General features: G+C 43.2%; 1 protein-coding gene and 2 pseudogenes across 2 annotated transcripts in view; 1 reads left to right on the plus strand and 2 right to left on the minus strand.

The window, feature by feature from the left end:
- The window catches only part of FAM222B (family with sequence similarity 222 member B), a 78,913-nt gene that overhangs the window by 39,646 nt on the left and 16,195 nt on the right, over nt 1-23,072 (plus strand). The window lies entirely within an intron of this gene.
- On the minus strand, nt 7,717-12,882 carry LOC123854771 (small nuclear ribonucleoprotein G-like; annotated as a pseudogene).
- Nucleotides 21,458-21,847, minus strand: LOC123854332 (large ribosomal subunit protein eL28-like; annotated as a pseudogene).

Consider the following 23,072-nt stretch of genomic DNA (forward strand, 5'->3'; position numbering starts at 1 on the left):
TGTTTCCACCAACTGCCTCCATCCCCCCGACTGTCCACATCGGCTCATCTCTCAGATTTCCACAACTAGTTAAGAAAGTACCATTGTTCAAACAGGGAAATAGTAGTCTTTATCAAAGTCTATCAAAGAGTTGTGTGTGTGCGCACATGCAGGCTTGCATTATTTTGTTGCATTATTGCTTGAAGGGTGTTTCTGCATTACAGAAATAAGCTTCCACTCTTCTGAACAAGTTGGTAGGTTGCTTTTTATTAGAAGGGCAAGTGTCTACGAGTTAAACTTGAAACAAGAGAGAGGACAACTATATTGATTATAGTTTAATTGCATTAAAAAAATCTGTTGTTGGGACGCCTGGGTGGCTCAGCCGGTTAAGCATCTGCCTTCGGCTCAGGTCATGATCCTGGGGTCCTGGGATCAAGTCCTGCATCTGGCTCCCTGCTTGGTAAGGAGCTTGCTTCTCCCTCTCCCTCTGTCTGCCACTCCCCCTGCTTGTGTACGTGCACGCCCTCACTTGCTCTCTCTGACAAATAAATAAAATCTTTAAAAAAATCTGTTATGATATTGAAAGCTGTATTGCTGTCTTGCACTGAAACTAGCAGATAAGCCATGGAGAACTACAGTTTTTCAGTGAGGGCTACTCTTAACTATGCCATTTAAAATCGCTATCCCATCCAGTATGCCCCATCTCTTACACTGCTTTATTTTTCTTTCCGTAGCATTTATCACCTTCTAAGAGTCTATGTAACTTACCTGCTCATTAAATTTGTCTGACCCTCCCATTCTACCCCATGTAAAAATGGAAGCATGAGTTTTTGTTTTGTTCTTTGCTAAGTCCCTCATTCCTGGGGCAATGTCTTGTTACATAGTAGGTGCTCAGTAAATATTGGTATGAATTAATTGGAGAGGTACTCTTTAAAAGATACCTGAGGGGACGCCTGGGTGGCTCAGTCGGTTAAGCCTCTGCCTTCAGCTCAGGTCATGATCCCAGGGTCCTGGGATCGAGTCCCGCATCGGGCTCCCTGCTCCGCGGGCAGCCTGCTTCTCCCTCTGCCTCTGCCTCTCTCTCTCTCTCTCTCATGAATAAATAAATAAAAAATAAATAAAAAAATAAAAGATACCTGAGGATTAGAATTGGAGTATATGGGAAGAGATTATTGTCTTACTGGAGCTAGTACTAAATTAGGGATCACATTTCTTGACTAGCTTAAGGGAAAGACTTATGTGGAAAAAAACCTCAAGGAATTTGGGGTTTATTAGCACAGATTAGGGAAATGACAGATATTTTATAGTGTGAAATATGAAGGAGCATTTTATAAAGATAGATGACTAGCTCTTATTCACCTTGAAGAGGACCAAGGAATAGGCTGAAGCTCCTGAACAATGAATAAGACATGCAGAAAATTTCCTGATTTTGAAATAAATACTGGAACAGGTGACCAAAGAAGGATGGTTTCTCAGAATTGATTTTCAGCTGTGGCACCATGTTGGAGGCAGTGGTGAGAACGGAAAGAGAGAGCCAGGGGTCAGAAAACCTGGTTGTAGTCTAGGCACTTAATGAGCTTTTCCACTTTCTTTTATCTCTGAAAATGGGACTGTTGATCCTTGCCCAAACTATCTCATAGGGCATTTGAGAAAATCAAGTGAGAGAATTCATGTGAAAGCACTTCGAAAATTATGAACCTTTCTACAAAAATAAAGAAGTCATTAATGACCGTATAAAATCACCTTTTTTTTTTTTAAGATTTTATTTATTTGAGACAGAGAGAATGAGAGAGAGAGAGAGAGAGCATATCAGAGGGGGAGAGTCAGAGGGATAAGCAGGCTCCCTGCCGAGCAGGGAGCCCGATGTGGGACTCGATCCCGGGACTCCAGGATCATGACCTGAGCCGAAGGCAGTCGCTTAACCAACTGAGCCACCCAGGCGCCCCCCTAAAATCACCTTTGTTAGTAATTTAGAGTCATGGAATCTGGAAGATGGTTTAATGATCGATCATCTAGTTCAGATTCTTAGCTCCTGAAAATAAATTTTCCATCATTTTTTTTTCATGACCCTGAGATCAACACCTGAGCTGAAATCAAGGGGGTCAGATGCTTAACTGACTGAACCACCCAGGTGCCCCTCTTTTCCATCATTCTTAAAGAGTAGTCATGGCTTTTGCTTCAGCATTTCTAGTACTGTGCCACTATTGAATAAGCTCATTGTTGTTTATGTTCATCTAAAACTGCCTTTCTTCAGACTTTACTAATCTGTTTTTGAGCTCAGAGATTAATCTACTCCCTCCTTTGTATGATGGCCCTCTTAGGGCACCCTTGTTTAAGATCTTCATCATCTCTTGCCCCGAAATCACTGTAGCCACTTAACTGATTTCTGCCATCTCCTATTTGTCTTTTACATTTTCAGCAGATTTATTTATTTATCCTTTCAATGACTCCATTTATTTATTTGAGAGAGAGAGAGAGAGAAGGAGAGACAGTGAGAGAGTACAAGTGGGGAGGAGAGGGAGAAGCGGGCTCCCTGCAGAGCAAGGAGCCCGATGCAGGGCTTGATCCCAGGACCCCAGGATCATGACCCAAGCCGAAGGAAGACGCTTAACCGATTGAGCCACCCAGGTGCCTCCAGCAGATTGATCAAGACATTTGATCATGTTACTCTCCTTGAAACCTGTCCCTATCTCCACATGGCTTCAGGATAAAGTCTGACATTAGCTAATAATAGTTATAACTACCATCATTGAGCATAGACACTGTACTAAGCACTTTATGAATATAATCTTATATAATTATCACAGTTATTCTGTAAGGTGTTGGGACTACTTTTATACTATTTTAATGGTAAGAATATTGGGCTGTGACTCCAACCCAGCTTTATTCTTTTTTTTCTTTTTTTTTTAATTTTATTTATTTATTTTAGAGAGAGAGACAGCACAAGTGGGAGAGGGAGAGAGAGAGAATATCTCAAGCAGACTCCATGCTTAGTGCGGAGCCCAACGTAGGGCTCGATCTCAGGACCCTGAGATCATGACCTGAGCAAAACCAAGAGTCAGCCGCTTAACTGTACCACCCAGGTGCCCAAACCCAGCTTTATTCTTAATCTGCTCTTCTGTCCCTCTAGTATGAAATACAAGGTTCTTCATAATTTGGCACATCAGGCTCATCTCCAGGTTTGGCACATACATCCAACACCCAGCTCCTCATACCATACCATACCATACCATTTGTGGTTTCCCAAACATGCATTTAGTTACGCTAGTTTTCCAGTGTAGTCGTGCATGCCTTTCATTATGCTAGTTTTCTCTGCCTAGAGTAGTTTACCCTTCTCAGTCTGGTAAATTCTTACTTGGCTTTCAGTGATCCATGTTGTTGTTCTCCCTTCTTTCTCACTGTTCCTTGGAAGTAATTTGTTTTGTTATTTTGGTTTTCAAACAACTTTATCCACTTTTTTTTTTTAAGATTTTATTTATTTGTCAGAGAGAGCGAGAGAGCACCAGTAGGGAGAGCAGTAGAGGGAGAGGGAGAAGCAGGCTTCCCGCGGAGCAGGGAGCCCGATGCGGGGCTTGATCCCAGGACCCTGGGATCATGACCTGAGCTGAAAGGAGATGCTTAACCATCTGAACCACCCAGGTGCCACCACTTTTTTTTTTATTGAAGTATAATTGATGTGTTCAGCATTGTATTTAGTTTAAGATGTACAACATAGGGCCCCTGGGTGGCTCAGTTGGTTAAGCGACTGCCTTCGGCTCAGGTCATGATCCTGGAGTCCCTGGATCGAGTCCCGCATCGGGCTCCCTGCTTGGCAGGGAGTCTGCTTCTCCCTCTCCCGCTCCCCCCTCTTGTGCTCTCTCTCTCTCTCACACTCTCTCTCAAATAAATAAATAAAAAAAATCTTAAAAAAAAAAAAAGATGTACAACATAATGATTTGATATTGCATATACTGTGAAACGTTCACCACAGTAATCACGTTTCTCACCAGGGCTTTTGTCTGCCATGTTTGTATTCCCAGTGCATAGTACTACCACAGTACCCCTGCATCACAGTTGCTCAGGGACTGAATGAATGAAGGATGTTCCTACTAAGTGTTCTCTTTTTCCATTTACTATCCATATTACAGTTTCTAGGTCCCTCTCTGTTTATTATATCTTGGCTGAGCTATTCCTAGGCTTTCCTCTATTTCCATCAGAAAGTGTATTTTAATGACTGCAGGAAGTGAACTGCAACCTTCCAAAATAACTTTTAACGAAAAATGTACCAAATGAGCAGGTTGTCCAGCTGCTGCTTTGGGAAAGGTTCTTACTGCATTAATTTCTAGCCACCTCCTTGCCAGAATAGAGCCCAAATAAAATAAAAATAAGCAGAGAAGGGGCACCTGGCTCTTCAGTTTGTAGAGCATGCGACTCTTGATCTCTGGGTTGTGAGTTAGAGCCCCACATTGGGTGTAGAGATTACTTAAAAATAAAAAACTTGAGGGATGCCTGGGTGGCTCAGTCGTTAAACGTCTGCCTTCGGCTTAGGTCATGATCCCAGCGTCCTGGGATCGAGCCCCACATCGGGCTCTCCGCTCCGCGGGAAGCCTGCTTCTCCCTCTCCCACTCCCCCTGCTTGTGTTCCTGCTCTCGCTATCTCTCTCTCTGTCAAATAAATAAATAAAATCTTTAATAAATAAATAAATAAAAAACTTGGGGCACCTGGGTGGCTCAGTGATTAAGTGTCTGCCTTCGGCTCAGGTCATGATCCCAGTGTCCTGGGATCAAGCCCCGCATCGGGCTCCATGCTCCGCGGGAAGCCTGCTTCTCCCTCTCCCACTCCCCCTGCTTGTGTTCCCTCTCTCGCTGTGTCTGTCTCTGTCAAATAAATAAATAAAATCTTTAAAACAATAAATAAATAAATAAAAAACTTAAAAAGAAGCAGAGAAAAAACAAGCAGAGGTAAGCGCTTTGTACCTGCTTTTCTCTTTTACTTTCTGTCACCTCAGCAAGGTCATCCCAATTTATAAGTCACTGTTGATATAAAGACCACAATTTTCCCCTTTCTGTAAAACAGAATGGTTTCCTAAGACTCCACAATAGCCTTAAGGGAGTCTTAGTCCCTTGGGCTGTCACACAATTGAAAAGCAGAGAGTCTGGTACTAAATTCCAGGGGAAAGGGTGCATCTCTTACCCAGATTTGAAGGCGAATGAGTCAGGCAGCAGGAATCTATCAGCTCCAAAGTCTATTCAAAAGTGATTTAATCTTTGCTGTTGAAGCAGATCAGCAATGCCATTTGCCTGTCTAAAAAATGAGATTATACAGGATTCTCTTAAAAGAAGATAAATTATTAGTATAATAGTAGCTCCTGGCCTTGTATAATGTCTCTTCTTAGTACTACATGTTAGTGTCACAGGGCGCATCTAGTGCATAGTACTCGGGTGTAGAGATCAGGCCACAGTGCCTTACTTAGGGTGGTTAGGATAAATATACCAATTCTCAGCAGCTCTCAGCCTAAATGGACTTGGTTATTGTTAAAATTCATCTTTATCAAAGGAAGCACTGGTTAATGATTTTTCTCCTGGCTCAACATGCTGGGCATTAGCTGAAATTGCTGAGTGATTTGCAGTGGGGAAACCATGAGACCAATTTCTTGTTTGTCCACAAATTATCATTAGCAGTTTCATTTGCAGATTGAAGAAGCAGGAGTGGGCTGTGTGCCAGTTGCAGCTTCTCTCCGATTAGGGCGTTAGTTCAATTATGTCCAATTAACTTTTATTGCAGATAGTGGTGATAATTAGTTGCAAGTCAGTTTTTTGGCTGCAGTTATCCCAAGGCTAAAGTATGAATTTGATGGATTTTAATAACCAGAATGACACATTTTATTCCCTCCCTCCACTGTAGTTATTTCTTTTTTCCAAGACCTCTTTTAGACAGATCAAAGCATTGTAAAAGTTCATCTCACAATTAAAACGTATTGTCCTTCTTTTGAAGAGCTGTATAGGGTCATATTTTAGAAGAATCTGTTAGAAGCAGCTTTAATGGCTTTTTATATTCTGAGATCATACCCTTGAGTTCATTGCTGCTTATTGTAAGAGAATAGACTGAGATGGAACTGAATGTCATTCACAACAATATGTGCTTATTGTAAGATTATAGTAATTGGCAAGGTGCAATCTAGTCTTCTGCTTGCATATGAGATTCTCTTCGAAGTGCAAAAGTAAGCTTTTGTTTGAGGCACTTTTATAGATTTTTTTAATTTTTTATTTATTTTTATTTTTTAAAAATCTTTTATTTATTTATTTGACAGAGAGAGACACAGCGAGAGAGGGAACACAAGCAGGGGGAGTGGAAGAGGGAGAAGCAGGCTCCCCGCCGAGCAGGGAGCCCAATGTGGGGCTCGATCCCAGGACCCTGGGATCATGACCTAAGCTGAAGGCAGACACTTAACGACTGAGCCACCCACGCACCCCTATAGATTTTTTTAAAGATTTATTTATTTGAGGGGTGGAGAGAGGCGTGCACAAGTTGGGGGGGCAGAGGGAAAGGGAGAGAGAGAATCTCAAGCAGACCCCATGCTGAGCATGGAGCCTGATGTGGGTCAGTCCCACAACCCTAAGATCGTGGCCTGAGCAGAAATTAAGAGACGGCCGCTTAGGGGCGCCTGGGTGGCTCAGTCATTAAGCGTCTGCCTTCGGCTCAGGTCGTGATTCGGGGTCCTGGGATCAAGCCCCGCATCGGGCTCCCTGCTCGGCGGGAAGCCTGCTTCTCCCTCTCCCACTCCCACTGCTTGTATTCCTTCTCTTGCTGTGTCTTTCTCTGTCAAATAAATAAATAAAATCTTAAAAAAAAGAAAAGACGGCCGCTTAACCAACTGAGCCACCCAGGTGCTCCTATTTGGGGCACTTATTTATTTCCTTATTTATTTGAGAGAGAGAGAGAGAGAGTGCATGAGCGGGGGGAGGGGCAGAGGGATAAGTAGACTCCCCGCTGAGCAGGGAGCCTGACATGGGGCTCAATGCCAGAATCCTGAGATCATGAACTGAGCTGAAGTCAGATGCTTAACCAACTGAGCTACCCAGGCACCCATTTGAGGCACTTTTGAAGTGATTTTAAAATCAGTAGCACACTAAGGATACATTTCGTTAGCATATAGGAATTTTATGTATGTTATTTAAAAAAAATTTTTTTTTACTGTTACAAAAGTTTATGTAACAAAATAGTCCAATATGAAAATGCTTATGACCTGGTTTTTATATTGTAGTAAAACAGGTGCTATGGAGAGGGGCCATGTGGAAGCAGTTGATTTGTTCTGGTGAACACACCTGTTGTTTTTTTTGTTTGTTTGTTTGTTTGTTTTAAAGATTTTATTTATTTATTTGACAGAGAGAGACACAGCGAGAGAGGAACACAAGCAGGGGGAGTGAAAGAGGGAGAAGCAGGCTTCCCGCCGAGCAGGGAGCCCGATGCGGGGCTTGATCCCAGGACGCTGGGATCATGACCTGAGCCGAAGGCAGGCGCTTAATGACTGAGCCACCCAGGCACCCCTGTTTGTTTGTTTTTTAAGATTTTATTTATTCACTTGACAGAGCACAAGCAGGGGGAGGGCAGGCAGGGGGGAAGGAGAAGCAGGCTCCCTGCTATGCAAGGAGCCCAATGCTGGGCTAGATCCCACGACCCTGGGATCATGACTCAGGCCAAAGACAGCTGCTCAACCGACTGAGCCACCCAGGTATCCCGAACATACCCGTTTATGCTCATTCCAAGGCTTCTAACATGATGGTGCTATTTCCTCCTATTACCACCATTCCAGTATATGGTTCTGTTGCTCACTAGTTGCCATTTCCATACATTCACCTATCACAAGATTCATAAAGGGATTAAACCCTTGCAGTATTCCTTGGACATGTCTGCCACCATTTAATTTTAGTGATAATTTTTTGTCCAGAAATTTTTTCTACTTGGGAGGGGGAGCTTTGCTCTTGATGTCTACTCAGTAAGCTCAAAGATGCCTCCCTAAAAAAATTTTTTAATTTTAGCTGTTATTTTAATAGAAAGTTGCATAATACCTTTGGAAACATCCTTGCTAGGTGGAGAGAGACGGAAGGAATAGTTTGTCTTTCTCTGAAGATGACAAAGTCCCTTCCCTATTTTTTTTAAGACTTTCCCTTCATTATTGTTTGATGGTAATCCTGCAAAGTAAATGGTCTTATAAGCAAAATCTTATCTCCTTAACATGCAAAAAAACTAAAGTCGATTCCAAACTGGGACTGTTCCTAGATCTTCAGGTGACTTGCTGTTTCTTTCATTTCGGATGTCCTTCCACCCCTTAGTGTCCTTTGTTGCTAGGCTTTCTTCCCAAGGGCTCATCAGTCTTCTTAGATACTTCATGGCTGTGGCTGTGTAAAAGTTTTGTTGAGAATAAGTGGCCAAGGAGTATGGCAGTGCATTTTTTTTTTTTAAGATTTTATTTATTTGACAGACACGGCCAGAGAGGGAACACAAGCAAGGGGGAGTGGGAGAGGGAGAAGCAGGCTTCCCACGGAGCAGGGAGCCCGATGCGGGGCTCGATCCCAGGACCCCGGGATCATGACCTGAGCCGAAGGCAGATGCCGAACGACTGAGCCACCCAGGTGCCCCGCAATGCACTTTAAGAGCTTGCTTTTCTTAGTGTTTGTGTGAAGTAAAGGAAGAAAGTTCATGGCTGCTTGGAGAAGGGCCGTAATACAGTTGCTTCTCCTCCAAAGCTTCCCTGATCACACTAAAAAGGAAAGAAGAGGAAGGGGTGAGTGATAAACATCATTGTTGCACAACTTCAAAGCTCTTCATTGACTGTTCCTGAAAACCTTTCTGCTGTAGAATAACCGAGACTGCCTGCCGGCTGCTGTTGGTATGAAAGTGGAGACATTAGTTATAGTGGGTGCTTTCAGGAAGTCTGGAGATAAAGTTTATGATGTCATTTGAGACTTTTTGTGTAGTGGGAGGAAAGAGTATCAAAACGCTGTTCCACTCTGGAAGCTACAAGGATTTCCCTTAGAGCATAGGGGTTTGCGTGACACTTGTGATGAGGTTCAGGATGTGTGCTTAGAAGGAAAGGCCTTGCAGAACTCTTACTGAGACATGAACATGAACTTAATGGAAATGCTAGTGAATGTCAGGCCTGAAAAAGGAGGGTTATTACTAGGGCCCCTTCAGGATAGACATTTCTTTTGGAACCTTTCCAAAAGTGAAATTCTCCATTTCTAAGTAAGAGGGTGGCATTGAAGGCCACACAGTGGAAGCGTTGCCAGAACAGAGTGGAGGTTGGGAGAAAATTTGAAGTATAGGCACTGGAGAAAATGTGATTTAGGTAAGTGTTGAAGAGAAATTGGAAGTTGATGAGGCAGAAAGATACAGGAAACCTATTCCAGATGGCAACAACCCCACATGTCAGCACTCACCAATGTAGAGGGAAGTTACCTGCATTAAGATGAAATATAATGGTTACCAACAGACCATTCTCTCCAACTCTTCTTTATGATCTCCAGCCCCGACCCCCTTTGCAGACTTCAACACTGCTGCCTGTTTGTTTATTTTTGCCATTTTTGTTATTTTTTGGAAGTGAAAGCAGAGTTTATTGAAGATGTGGAGAGATACAGATGGAGTGTCTAGGAGACTCAGAAAGGAAAAAAGGAGCCATGAGTCTCCTTTTTTGTGTATTTTTTGTTTTGTTTTTAAAATAAAGTGGCCAGGGGCACCTGAGTGGCTCAGTCGGTTAAGCGTCTGCCTTCAGCTCAGATCATGATCCCGAGGTCTTGGGATCGAGCCCTGCATCAGGCTCCTTGCTCAGCAGGAAGCCTGCTTCTCCCTCTCCCCCGGCCCTCCCCACTTCTTGTGCTCTCTTTCTCTCTCAAATAAATAAGTAAAATCTTTAAAATAAAATAAAATGCCTGGAAACAATCTCAAAATTACAGAAAAGTTGCAAGTACAGTACAAAGAATATTTTTCTTCCTTAAATCATTTTACCTGATTGCTTCATTATCTCAGAATACTTTAGTGTTTATCTTCTACAAACAAGGACACACACCAGCATTACCACAGTACAGCCATCAAAATCAGGAAGTTAACACTGATACATTGCTATCATATAATTCGCAGACCCCTCTCAGATGGTACTATTTTTACCAGTAACGTCCTTCATTGCAGTAAGGATCCAGTTCAGAATCACACGTTGCATTTATTTATTTATTTAAAGTGGTTTTTGGGGGCGCCTGGGTGGCTCAGTCGTTAAGCGTCTGCCTTCGGCTCAGGTCATGATCCCAGGGTCCTGGGATCAAGCCCCGCATTGGGCTCCCTGCTAGGCGGGAAGCCTGCTTCTCTCTCTCCCACTTCCCCTGCTTGTGTTCCCTCTCTCTCTGTGTCTCTCTCTGTCAAATAAATAAATAAAATATTAAAAAAAAAAAAGTGGTTGTTGTTGTTTGTTTATTGCAGTGAACTCTACTCCCAGTGTGAGGCTTGAACTCACAACCCCGAGATCTGGAGTCATGTGCTCTACCAATTTAGCCAGCAAGGCGCCCCACACATTGCATTTATTTGTATGTATTCTTGGTCTCCTTCAATCTGGAACAGTTCTTCAGGCCTTTGACTTTCATGATCTTAATGCTACTAACAGTTATTATGTAGAAAGTCCCTCAATTAAGAATTGTCTGATGGTTCCTTGTGTTTAATTTAGGTTATATATCTTTAGCAGGAATATTACAAGAGTGATGCTGTGTTCTTCATTGCATAATTTTAAGAAGTGCAGATTTTGGGGGCACCTGGGCGGCTCAATCGTTAAGCGTCTGTCTTCGGCTCAGGTCATGATCCCAGGGTTCTGAGATCGAGCCCCGCATCGGGCTCCCTGCTCAGCAGGAAGCCTGCTTCTGCCTCTCCCACTCCCCCTGCTTGTGTTCCCTCTCGCTGTCTCTCGCTCTCTCTGTCAAATAAATAAATAAAATCTTTAAAAAAAAAAATGCAGAATTTTTATGTGTCCTATTTCTGGTAATGTTCAATCACTTGATTAAGGTGGTGCTTGCTAGGCATTTCTAATGTAAAGTTACTCTTTTCCCCTTTTTAATTAGTAAGTATTTTGGAAGGAGATACCCTTTTTTTTTTTTTTTTAAAGATTTCATTTATTTATTTGACAGAGAGACAGCGAGAGAGGGAACACAAGCAGGGGGAGTGGGAGAGGGAGAAGCAGGCCTCCCGCCGAGCAGGGAGCCCGATGTGGGGCTCGATCCCAGGACTCTGGGATCATGACCTGAGCTGAAGGCAGATGCCTAACGACTGAGCCACCCAGGGGCCCCAACCTTTTTTTTTTTTTTTTTAAGTTGGCTCCATGCCCAACGTGGGGCTTGAACTTATGACCCTGAGATCAAGAGTCCCATGCTCCACCAGCTGAGCCAGCCAGATGCCCCTGAAGGGAGATACTTTGAAACTATGCAAATATCTTGGGGTGCCTGGGTGGCTCAATCATTAAGCGTCTGCCTTCGGCTCAGGTCATGATCCCAGGGTCCTGGGATCGAGCCCCGCATCAGGCTCCCTGCTCCGCGGGAAGCCTGCTTCTCCCTCTCCCACTCTCCTTGCTTGTGTTCCCTCTCTCACTGTGTCTCTCTCTGTCAGATAAATAAAATCTTTAAAGAAAAAAAACCTATGCAAATATCTTGTTCCTCTCCACTCTTTCAATTTATTAATTTATATATTTACATTAGTATGGACTCATGATTTTCTATTAGAAATTTTTTTTCTAATTTGAGTATAGTTGACACACAATGGTACATTAGTTTCAGGCATATAACAATAGTGATTCATCTTTTTTTTTTTTTTTTTTTAAGATTCTTATTTGAGAGAGAGAGATAGCAAGAGAGAGCAGAAGCAGGGGAGAGGGGCAGAGGGAGAGGGAGAAGCAGGCTCCCCGCTGACCTGGGAGCCTGAAGTGGGGCTTGATCCCAGGACCCTGGGATCATGACCCAAGCTGAAGGCAGATGCTTAACCAACTGAGTCACCCAGGGGCCCCGTAATTCAATTTCTTTATGCATTATGGATTTTCTATTTTATTCAGTAGACTAATCTGTTATCATCATTTGCTTGTTTTTTTTTTTTTTTTAAGATTTTATTTATTTATTTGAGAGAGAGAATGAGATAGAGAGAGCATGAGATGGGGGAGGGTCAGAGGGAGAAGCAGACTCCCTGCCGAGCAGGGAGCCCGATGCGGGACTCGATCCCGGGACTCCAGGATCACGACCTGAGCCGAAGGCAGTCGCTTAACCAACTGAGCCACCCAGGCGCCCCTTGTTTTGTTTTTTTTTTAAAGGATTTTATTTATTTATTTCAGAGAGATCATGAGCAGGGGGAGGAGTAGAGGGGGAGGGACAAGCTGACTCCGCACTGAGCGCAGAGCCCGATCTGCAGTCATGACCTGAGCCAAAATCAAGAAAGAGTCAGATGCTTAACTGACTGAGCCACCCAGGCGCCCCTATTTGTTTTGATGTTCAAATTATCCCAGAATTTGTCAGTATATCAGGAAAAAATTATATATATATATTTAATCCTAAAGATGACTAAATGATTTGCTGTCGTTTTATTTCAAAGAATTGGCTGATACTACCCAAACTGATATCTTATGAATAGTGGTAGTAAACAAAAGTTTTTTTTTTTTTTAAAGATTTTATTTATTCATTTATTTGAGAGAGTGAGAGCACATGAGAGGGGGGAAGGTCACAGGGAGAAGCAGACTCCCCGCCGAGCGGGGAGCCCGATGCAGGACTCGATCCAGGGACTCCAGGATCATGACCTGAGCCGAAGGCAGTCGCTCAACCAACTGAGCCACCCAGGCGCCCAGTAAACAAAAGTTTTTAATTCTTCTATTGCTAGGACATACCTCCTTCACTCATGTACCTGTTCATGTACCCAATTTCCACTGTGTAAACTTCTCTTTGGGGGTTTCTCTCACCATTTGAGCATTCCATAGCTTCTGTGTTCTTTGACATGTCACCATTAGTCTTTGAACACTTCCTTCCTTTCCTGCACAATATGATGTTCTAGACTCATTTCTCTGCCTCAGCCATTTCTCCAAAGAGCCTTTGTTCCTGTTAATAAACAAATTTGGAAATCATGTGTCTAGAAATCAAGATCTGTTTGGACCTTAATGAGGCTCATTGCTGTTGGATGGTGGAGTCGTCATTCCTTCCCTCTGGGGATGCTCTCATACCACTTGGTTTCTGGCTCCCCATAACAGGCCCCCCACTACTTTGTGGCTGACATCTTCACTCTGTTTGGGTACCTTCTATTTCCAATCTAGTTGAAGTGATTTAACAGAGGGAACTGGGTGAAGGTTGGGAAGGATGCTCAGTTGGTGAGGGAGGCCCTGGAGAGAGTAGTTTACAGAGGAGAAACTAGGACAGGGAAGGGGCATACTGACTGAAGGAGGCAATGTACCAGGAATAGAAGAGTTAGGAACTTTCGTTTTCTGCTGCTGTCCAAAAGATGTTAATTTGGGTAGTGTTAGTCATTTCTTTGAGGTATCTTTGAGGTAAAGGAAAACACATCATTTGGACATCTGTAGGATAAAACATGTATTTTTATATTCTTTTTCTGATTCATTCAATGCTAAAGTAATCTTGAGTTAAATTCTTTGTTTGGATGGGGCTTAATATGTGGTATAAGACACATAGTTGACCAGTCAGAACCAGACACACAGTGATTTAGAAAAATCACACCTGGGTGGGCAGTTGGTTAATCGGTTAAGCATCTGCCTTCGGCTCAGGTCGCGATCCCAGGGCCCTGGGATCAAGTCCCACATTGGGCTCCTTGCTCAGTGGGGAGCCTGCTTCTCCCTCTGCCTGCCGCTTCCCCTGCTTGGGCTCTCTCTCTCTCTCTCTCTCTCTCTCTCTCTCTCTCTCTGACAAATAAATAATCATAAAAAACCAGTGCTGAATGATTATGGAACTTTTCAGGACTACAGAAAGGAGGAAGAGAATTCTGCTGATCAGTGAATGAGTTGTGTACTTTGAATCTTTGAGAGGTTTAAAGGACTACTTTTTTTAGTTTTTTGTTTTACAAGGCAATTCCTGAAATGAGGAAGCCTCCTGAAGCTCAGTTCAGAATTTTACTTCAGTGGGTGTTTACTCTAGCTATAAAAGTATTCTTGCAGCAGTGACTGTTCTCTTACTTCTATGGATTGAACCAGTATTCCAAATTTCATCAGCTAGTTGCAGCGATTTGTAGGGTGTAGAAGGAAGGGGGAGCTCCTCTTCCTCAGTAAGCTTTCAGTTTTTCTGTGGTTTTGAGGCTTAGCAGCCTGTCCCACTTTCAGAGACCCCTTACCTTCAGAAACCTGGTAATTCCTTGGCTTTGTGCAGTGTGAGCCATAAAGCTTCAGGTTATAGTGAATCTCAGTGAAACGGCAAGGTCAGATGTTGGGATTTTTGCTAAGGCTACAGAAGCCCTCACCCCAAATTGTTACACATCAGGGTTCCTCATGGTCCTTTACTCCCGCTGGCAGAGGAGAAGGGAGGGCCTAAATGAACAGAATATATTAAGATAGCAATTATGCCTTGTCCTCTTACCTTAAGATCTGCCTATTGCCAAATTAACCCTGGATGGCAGCAGACTAGAAGGATAGAGTGAGGGCAGTATGTTAACTATAATATAAGTAAAACTTCATTCCCCATCTGCACTGAATTTATTAGCCTTTCTGAAACTTCACTAGGTATGTAAGGCACATAAACTCAAGGCATTGTGTTCAGAGAGAAAGTTCTGAGAAAGTAATAGACCAAATGAATATAGAGTGGATATAGATGTGTGGCATGGAAAAGTATGAGCCCACCCTCCCTCCACCGTCGCCCAAATTTAAAACACCTGAGAGCGCAGAGGGACGTTTCCTTTCAGAGACCTGGGTGGGCTCTGTGATGCCCAGCTTCCAAAAGCTGTCATAGTACAAGTGTCCAAATGGAAACGGACTTAGAACAGGTAGAATTGAGAATAGGTTCAGAGTTAAGAGTTCAGGGAAGAGCATGAGGATAGGAGGGGTAGAGTTTTCTGTCCCAGGATTGTTTGAGAATGAGAGAGAACTGTGTTCAATCATTACTTGTATTCTTGGATATAGTTTCCTCAGTGTAAATTATAAAACTTTTCCCTGAAAAAAAAAGTTTGACAAGTCGAACATAAAGTTTGCTTTGTCTTTATGGAGACACTTTCCCAGTGCATTTTTACCCTTACCTTGGTTATAGTTGCTGGCTTTATAGTTCCATCTTGAAAGAATTTTCACTGAGAGCTGATTGGAAAGTGTTAGGCTAGCCAAAGGATAATAGAGTTTCAGTGCAGAGTGCTGATCTGGGACAGGCAATTCCCCAGATCCATAGGAAAGTCAACAATTACGTTCACACTTAAAATAACAAAACCACGGCTAGGGGCGCCTGGGTGGCTCAGTCGTTAAGTGTCTGCCTTCGGCTTGGGTCGTGGTCCCAGGGTCCTGGGATCGAGCCCCACACTGGGCTCCCTGCTCTGCAGGAAGCCTGCTTCTCCCTCTCCCGCTCCCCCGCTTGTGTTCTCTCTCTCACTGTGTCTCTCTCTCTGTCAAATAAATAAATAAATTCTTTAAAAAAAAAACAAAAACCAAACCAAACCATGGCTTCGAATTGTATGTTTTTGTTGTATATAATAGTGTAAGAAGAGGGATATGATAGGTGGTCAATAAATACTGACTTGAGGGACAGCTATGGTATAGTGCAGTGTTTTTCAGACATTTTTGTCTAAGCCCACGATAGAGATTGCATCCCAGTAAAATATATATAAATGAGATAATTGAAATGAGAATCATGAAACAGTAAACATTCTGACGTCGTGAAATTTTTTTTATTGAATTTTTTAAAAAAGGCTGGTCACAGTTTGCAGATTAGAAAATAACTTTTCTAGGGGCGCCTGGGGCTCAGTCGTTAAGCATCTGCCTTCGGCTCAGGTCGTGATCCCAGGGTCCTGGGATCAAGCCCCACATCGGGCTCCCTGCTCGGCGGGAAGCCTGCTTCTCCCTCTCCCACCCCCCCTGCTTGTGTTCCCTCTCTCGCTGTGCCTCACTCTGTCAAATAAATAAATAAAATCTTTAAAAAATAAAAATACGGGGCGCCTGGGTGGCTCAGTTGGTTAAGCGACTGCCTTCGGCTCAGGTCATGATCCCGGAGTCCCGGGATCGAGTCCCGCATCGGGCTCCCTGCTCGGCAGGGAGCCTGCTTCTCCCTCTGACCCTTCCCCCATCTCATGTGCTCTCTGTCTCTCTCATTCTCTCTGTCTCAAATAAATAAATAAAATCTTTAAAAAAAATAAAAAAAATAAAAAATAAAAATACTTTTCTAATGGAATGAGCCACAAGTCTAGGAGTTAAGACAGAGAATTTAATATGAGGTCCACTGTCCCAGCTGCATATCACTGGACAGGTAATTTAAATCTTTCTGAGCCTGGGTTTCCTAATTTATAGAAGGGGAATGATACTTGTTCCATCTTGAAAGATTGTTGTAAGTTTCAAATGAAATTACTTGTATAAACATGTTTCAACATATAAAGAACTATAAAATGTGAGGTGATAATTTGGTTCTGTTGGCAAAAAAAAAGTGATGGGGTGCCTGTGTGGCTCAGCCGTTAAGCGTCTGCCTTCGGCTCAGGTCATGATCCCAGGGTCCTGGGATCGAGCCCCACATCGGGCTCTCTGCTCAGCGGGAAGCCTGCTTCTCCCTCTCCCACTCGCCCTGCTTGTGTTCCCTCTCTCGCTGTGTCTCTGTCAAATAAATAAATAAAAATCTTAAAAAAAAAAAAGTGATCTGAATTTTAGTAGGTTAGGAAAGTGATGATAGCAAACATTTAAATAATGTTCATGGGGCACCTGGGTGGCTCAGTCGTTAAGCGTCTGCCTTCGGCTTGGGTCGTGGTCCCAGGGTCCTGGGATCAAGCCCCGCATCGGGCTCCCTGCTGAGCAGGGAGCCTGCTTCTCCTTCTCCCTCTGTCTACCACTCTGCCTACTTGTACTCTCTCTCTGTCAAATAAATAAATAAAATCTTTAAAAAAAAAAAATGTTCACTATATGTTAGGCACCAATATCAGGTACTTGAATGGATTTTTTTTTTTTTTTAAGTAAGCTCTGTGCCCAACGTGGGGCTCCAACTCGCGACTTTGAGATCAAGAGTCTCATGCTCTACCAACTGAGCCAGCCAGGTGCCCCAGGCACTTGAATGTATTAAACTCATTTAATCCTCACAACAGGGGTTCCTGGGTGGCTCAGTGATTTGAACATTTGTCTTTGGCTCAGGTCATGATCCCGGGGTCCTGGGATCAAGTCCCGTGTCGGGGCTCCCTGCTCAGTAGGTGAGTCTGCTTCTCCCTCTCCCTGTGCCCCTGCTTGTGTGCTCTCTCTCTCGCTCACTCTCCCTCTCAAATAAATAAAATCTTTAAAAAAAAAAAAAAGAATCCTCACAGCAATCCTGTGAAGTAGCTGCATTTTACAGATGAAGTTAAGTGTCTTTCCTAAGGTCGTATTGCAAGTAAGCAACAGAGCTGGGATTCGAACTTAAACTCTTGTCTTTTCTTTGATATAGTGCCATTTGTTAATCCGGTTTCTTGGAGGTGATTTGAACTGTGGTTGACATTTATCTGCATGTGAATTTTCCCCTTATAAAAACTTATCAGAAAATGACTTGCCTTTGTCACTCACGTTTTTCCTAAGTTACTTCCTTGCCTCTCTTGGCTTTATGTTCAAGAAGTGAAAGCTAATTAGAATGTTATCCTAGGGATGCCTAGGTGGCTCAGTCAGTTAAGTGTCTGCCTTCGGCTCAGGTCATGATCCCAGGGTCCTGGGTCCCAGGGTCGGTGGGGAACCTGCTTCTCCCTCTCCCACTCCCCCTGCTTGTGTTCCCTCTCTCGCTATGTCTCTGTCAAATAAATAAATAAAATCTTTTAAAAAAAATAAAAAGAATGTTATCCTAAACTATATGGTCCAGGAATGAGCATTTATCCCCACAAAGTGCTATAAAGCATTTAATGGTCAAATACAAATGACTTTATAATTTGTGTGTGTGTGTGTGTGTATATATAATAAATTTTTACAAAATTACTGTTATACCATATTTGTCTATTTATATACTTTTTAACCCAGTATTTCTATTCTAAGCATTTTTCTTTGTTTTTAGATAATTCTTTAACAATTAAAAATTGAGAGGCTCATGATAACTTTATTAGATGAATATCCCATAATTTATATAACCATTTCCTTGCTTTGGGACATTAAGATTGTTTCCAGTTTCTACATAATTATGAGAAGAGAGTCATATATAAATCTTTGTTTGCATCTCTCATTGATTGTTCCTTAAATTAGATTTTAGAAGTGCAATCACTGTGTTGAAGAATATGAATATTTATTTTTTTTATCTTTTTTTAATTAAGATTTTATTTATTTATTTGACAGAGACACAGCGAGAGAGGGAACACAAGCAGGGGGAGTGGGAGAGGGAGAAGCAGGCTTCCTGCTGAGCCGGGAGCCCGATGCGGAGCTCAATCCCAGGACCCTGGAATCATGACCCGAGCCGAAGGCAGACGCTTAACGCCTGGGTGCCTATTGGCACAGTTAGTTGAGTCCGACTCTTGGTTTCTGCCCTCGGCTCAGGTCATGATCCCAGGGTCCTGGGATCGAGTCCCTTGTCAGGCTCCTTGCTCAGTGCAGAGTCTGCTTAAGATTCTCTCTCCCTCTGCCCTCCCTCCCCCCTTTTCTCTCTAATAAAATCTTAAAACAAAAAAAAAACCCAAACAAAAACTGTTCATGCTTATTTCCAGAAATAATGTATCTATCAATTTAAACATCTCACTTTAGACTCTTAATCTTAGGAAACAAACTGAGGGTTGTTGGAGTGGAGGGCGGTGGGAGGGATGGGGTGGCTGGGTGATGGACATTGGGGAGCGTATGTGTTGGGATGAGCGCTGGGTCTTGTGTAAGACTGATGAATCACAGACCTGTACCCCTGAAACAAATAATACATTATATGTTAATTTAAAAAATAAATAAAACATCTCACTTTAGTGATTTTTCTTTTTTTAAAGATTTTATTTATTTATTTATTTGGCAGAGAGAGAGAGACAGCGAGAGAGGAAACACAAGGAGGGGGAGTGGGAGAGGGAGAAGCAGGCTTCCTGCAGAGCAGGGAGCCCAGTGTGGGGCTCAATCCCAGGGACCCTGGGATCACGACCTGAGCCGAAGGCAGATGCCCAACCAGCTGAGCCACCCAGCCACCCCGTGATTTTTCACTATATCCTTACTCTGTATATTTTAGATTTTTTTCAAACATGTTTGTCATTTTTTAAGCAAAAAATAAAATCTCATTGCACTTAATTTACTTTCTTTAATTATTAGATAGTTGCATTATTTCTTCATATATTTAGTAGTTGCTTATATTTCTCTATACAGCTTTGGTGGGAGCCATGTCTTCACTACCCTTGCATGGATTCAGATGTTGCTGTGGATCCTGTCCCTTTCACTGTTTCCATTCATAACTCTTCCAAACTTGTTCAAAATTTCATTTAAGCTATTCTCTGCAGTTTTGATAAACTACCTTCTTATGCAGTGTAAATCAGTATTACTTATTACAGAGCAAAAATACTGATCTATAAATGTCTTCTGAAATTTCTAAATGCAGCAGTGAACTTTGATGAGGCACATTAGACTCAGAAAAGAAAGACATCTCTGTACCAGGGTCAAGAAACAGGCACACATGGTCCAAACGCAGTTACCCCAGCTTATTTCAGAATAACACCTTGGAGTTGTATACCTAGAATGGGGGGGGGCTAAGTGACTGCCTGTAAGCCTCTTTAATTTGTCACCCTTCAGACTTCAAAAGACTCTAGACTCGGGGTGCCTAGGTGGCTCAGTCGGTTAAGCGTCTGCCTTTGGCTCAGGTCATGATCCCAGGGTCCTGGGATCGAGCCCCACGTCAGGCTCCCTCCTCTGCGGGAAGCCTGCTTCTCTCTCTCCCACTCCCCCTGCTTGTGTTCCCTCTCTTGCTGTGTCTGTCTGTCAAATAAATAAATAATCTTAAAAAAAAAAAAAGACTCTAGACTGGGTTAGAGGGCCTACTCTCTGGTGAGGTGATCCTGAGGCAAGGGAGTCACTAGAGAAGTTGGGCCTCTGTTGTACCTTGTGCAGTTGAGGGGAGGAGAAAGGGCATGAATAAGCAACTTGTTTAGCTGTTCTCTAAACATATGTTGCCAAAATTTTTTAACAGCCTGTTAAATTCTTAAAATTCTTTTTCTGTTTTGTAGCTGTGGGCTATATAAGTTTACAGAAGCTAACTGGGGAACTGCCTTTTGTATTTTTATCAAAATGAATACCGTCTGTGGTCTGCCTTGTTTTGCGCTTCATCAGGGCCTGTTGAAGGTCTTTTTAGACACCCTAAGACTTAAAATTGTACCCAACTTTGGTATCTTTTTAACAGATTCCATTTTAAAAAAATAGTTTGGGTCTGTTGCCTCAGTTTCCCCATTTGAGTTTGAGATAAGTACTTCTCTGTCACTGGGCAACTTTGCCTGTACTCCTGTGGGACTCAGGGCTTTGAAAATTAAAAATTGCCACATGGTGCGCCTGGGTGGCTCAGTCGTTGAGCGTCTGCCTTCGGCTCAGGTCATGATCCCAGGGTCCTGGGATCGAGCCCCACATCGGGCTCCCTGCTCTGTGGGAAGCCTGCTTCTCTCTCTCCCACTCCCCAACTTGTGTTCCCTCTCTCCCTGTGTCTCTCTCTGTCAAATAAATAAAATCTTAAAAAAAAAAAAATTGCCACAAATTGTAACATTTGTTGAATTATATTTCATCTGAATAAGAATTTGAAACTTTTTGATTCAGAACAAGTTTCTATAGAAAATTATAAAAGGTAAAAATCCATTATTTGTGTCTTATCTCAAGGAAGCGGTTTCTTCTGGTTTCTTGTTCTCCTTGTCTTGCTAGGCACAGTCCCAGGTACTTGTGAGTAAAATTCTACCCAGTCTGACAGCTCTGCTTGCAATTATGAATGGGGTTAAATGCAAAGGTCAGTCTTTGTTTCTAAGGTGATTCATCTTAAGTTATAGTGATCCAGTCCTCATAGGCCTTTGGAAACTCAAGCCTTATTACATACCATGATGAAAAAATGGCAGGTTCTGATTTAGCTGCCTACAATGAACACAGCCTGCATTTTTAGGAACACTGATTTCTACTTAATGGAGATTAAAGTACAGAAATCAAATGATACTTTTCAATATAGTGTAAATAAAAAGTAGTACGTGGGGGTGGGGAGCACAGAGGGAGAAGGAGAAGCAGGCCTCCCGCTGAGCAGGGAGGGAGCCCGAAGCAGTGCTCAGTGGGATCATGACCAGAGCCAAAGGCAGATGCTTAACCAACTGAGCCACCCAGGCACCCTGGGGCTTTTTTTTTGGTTGGTTGACATCTTTATTGCTTTGGAGGTGCAAGGCAGGTGCTCAGGAGCTCTTGGTGGGGGCGGGCTGCTGCTTCTGGCTGCACAGGATGGCACTGGCTCTGTGAATGGCAGCCATGCGCAGATCTGGGCAGTACTTGTTCTTGCAGATCATGTGCCGGATGCTGCCAAGGGTGGCATTCGTGTTAGTGGTTGTCCCTTGTAGGAGGTGGAGGGTATTCGCTGGCTGGATCTCAGCTTCATGACCACCACTAACCTTTGCCATTGGCCACCAGCTCCACACCCACAGCCTTGCAGTGAATCGGGTGGAAGTGGTAGTGGAAGAAGCTGTGAGCCTTCAGGTTATTGGGCTTGGTGCTGTATGTCTGCTTGTTCCTTTGATCAGGAAGCTGGAGGAGTTGTGCAAGGACGTTCATTGCAGGTGGGTGGGCATGGTGGCAGCCCCTCTCACTATGGCAGCCAGAGCTGGAAAGAGCCACCCGGGCACTTTTTATCTCCTCTGGCCTCTCACAGAGCCAAGGTACCTGCCCCACACACATGCACAGGCGCTTGTTGGCACTTTTATTATCCTTGTCTTGAGGATGTAAATTCAGATAATTTCCAGACCCTGAGATTAAAGTATATGCTATTTTCTTCAGGAATGTGAGCCAGTGATAGTTATTCAGTATCTATTATGTGATAATCTTGTTCCTGATTCTGTAACTTAGGATAAAATAAAAGGCTCTGGTCTAGAGAAGCTCACTCACACTCAGGTTGAAAGGTTAGAATGTCCAGGTAGAACACTTTCCTGGTACCAGAATAACACATTTCAAGAGAAAGCCCTGGATCATAGATGAGTTAAATAATTACGGGATCCAGGAAAGAGCATCTTTGCTGAAGAAGAGAGAGTGCCTTTAGGGACTGGGGTGGGGCGGGACCTGGAAAGGAAAAGGACCTGTTGTCATAGGTTCTAAAGGGCAGTTAGTAGAGGAGTAATGTTTACAAACCCGGAGGGGGGATGGTTTGCAGTAGGCGTGGTTCTGGGCTTTCAAAAAAGTAAGCCCTGGGCACCTGGCTGGCTCAGTCTGTGGAGCATGCAACTCTTGGTCTCGGGGTCGTGAGATCGAGCCCCACGTTGGTCATAGAGATTACTTAAAAAAAAACAAAAACAAAAACATAGGGACCCTGGGTGGCTCAGTTGGTTAAGTGTCTGCCTTCGGCTCAAGTCATGATCCCAGGGTCCTGGGATTAAGCCCCATGTTGGCCTCCCTGCTCAGCAGGGGAGCCTGCTTCTCCCTTTCCCTCCACCTCTCCCCCTGCTTTTGGTCACTCTCTGTCTCACACAAATAAAATCTTAAAAAAAAAACCCAAAGGGAACATTTGTTTTCTTCCCTGCCTCCCTAGAGTTGTGAGGTCACAATTCCAAGTGAATTTTAGCTCCCCTTGTAGGTTAAAGATAGAAAAGAAAGATGCCTTTGAGCAGTGGCTGAACTTTATTCAGGTTGGATAATTAGTGAAAAGTTCAGTTTAGTTGCAAGTTCACAGTTAAACCTGGACTGACAAAATTACCTGTTGAATAGATTGTTTTATTGTAACAGACCATACAGGTGACTGACTTTACAGAGTCTGACTGGATAAACATGTAATTTATGCTGTCTTTTGCCCTGTTTATTTTCCCC

Source organism: Mirounga angustirostris, unplaced genomic scaffold, assembly GCF_029215605.1.
Source record: "Mirounga angustirostris isolate CCGP_5_RB_7025 unplaced genomic scaffold, mMirAng1.0.hap1 SCAF_17, whole genome shotgun sequence".
Lineage (NCBI taxonomy): Eukaryota > Metazoa > Chordata > Mammalia > Carnivora > Phocidae > Mirounga > Mirounga angustirostris.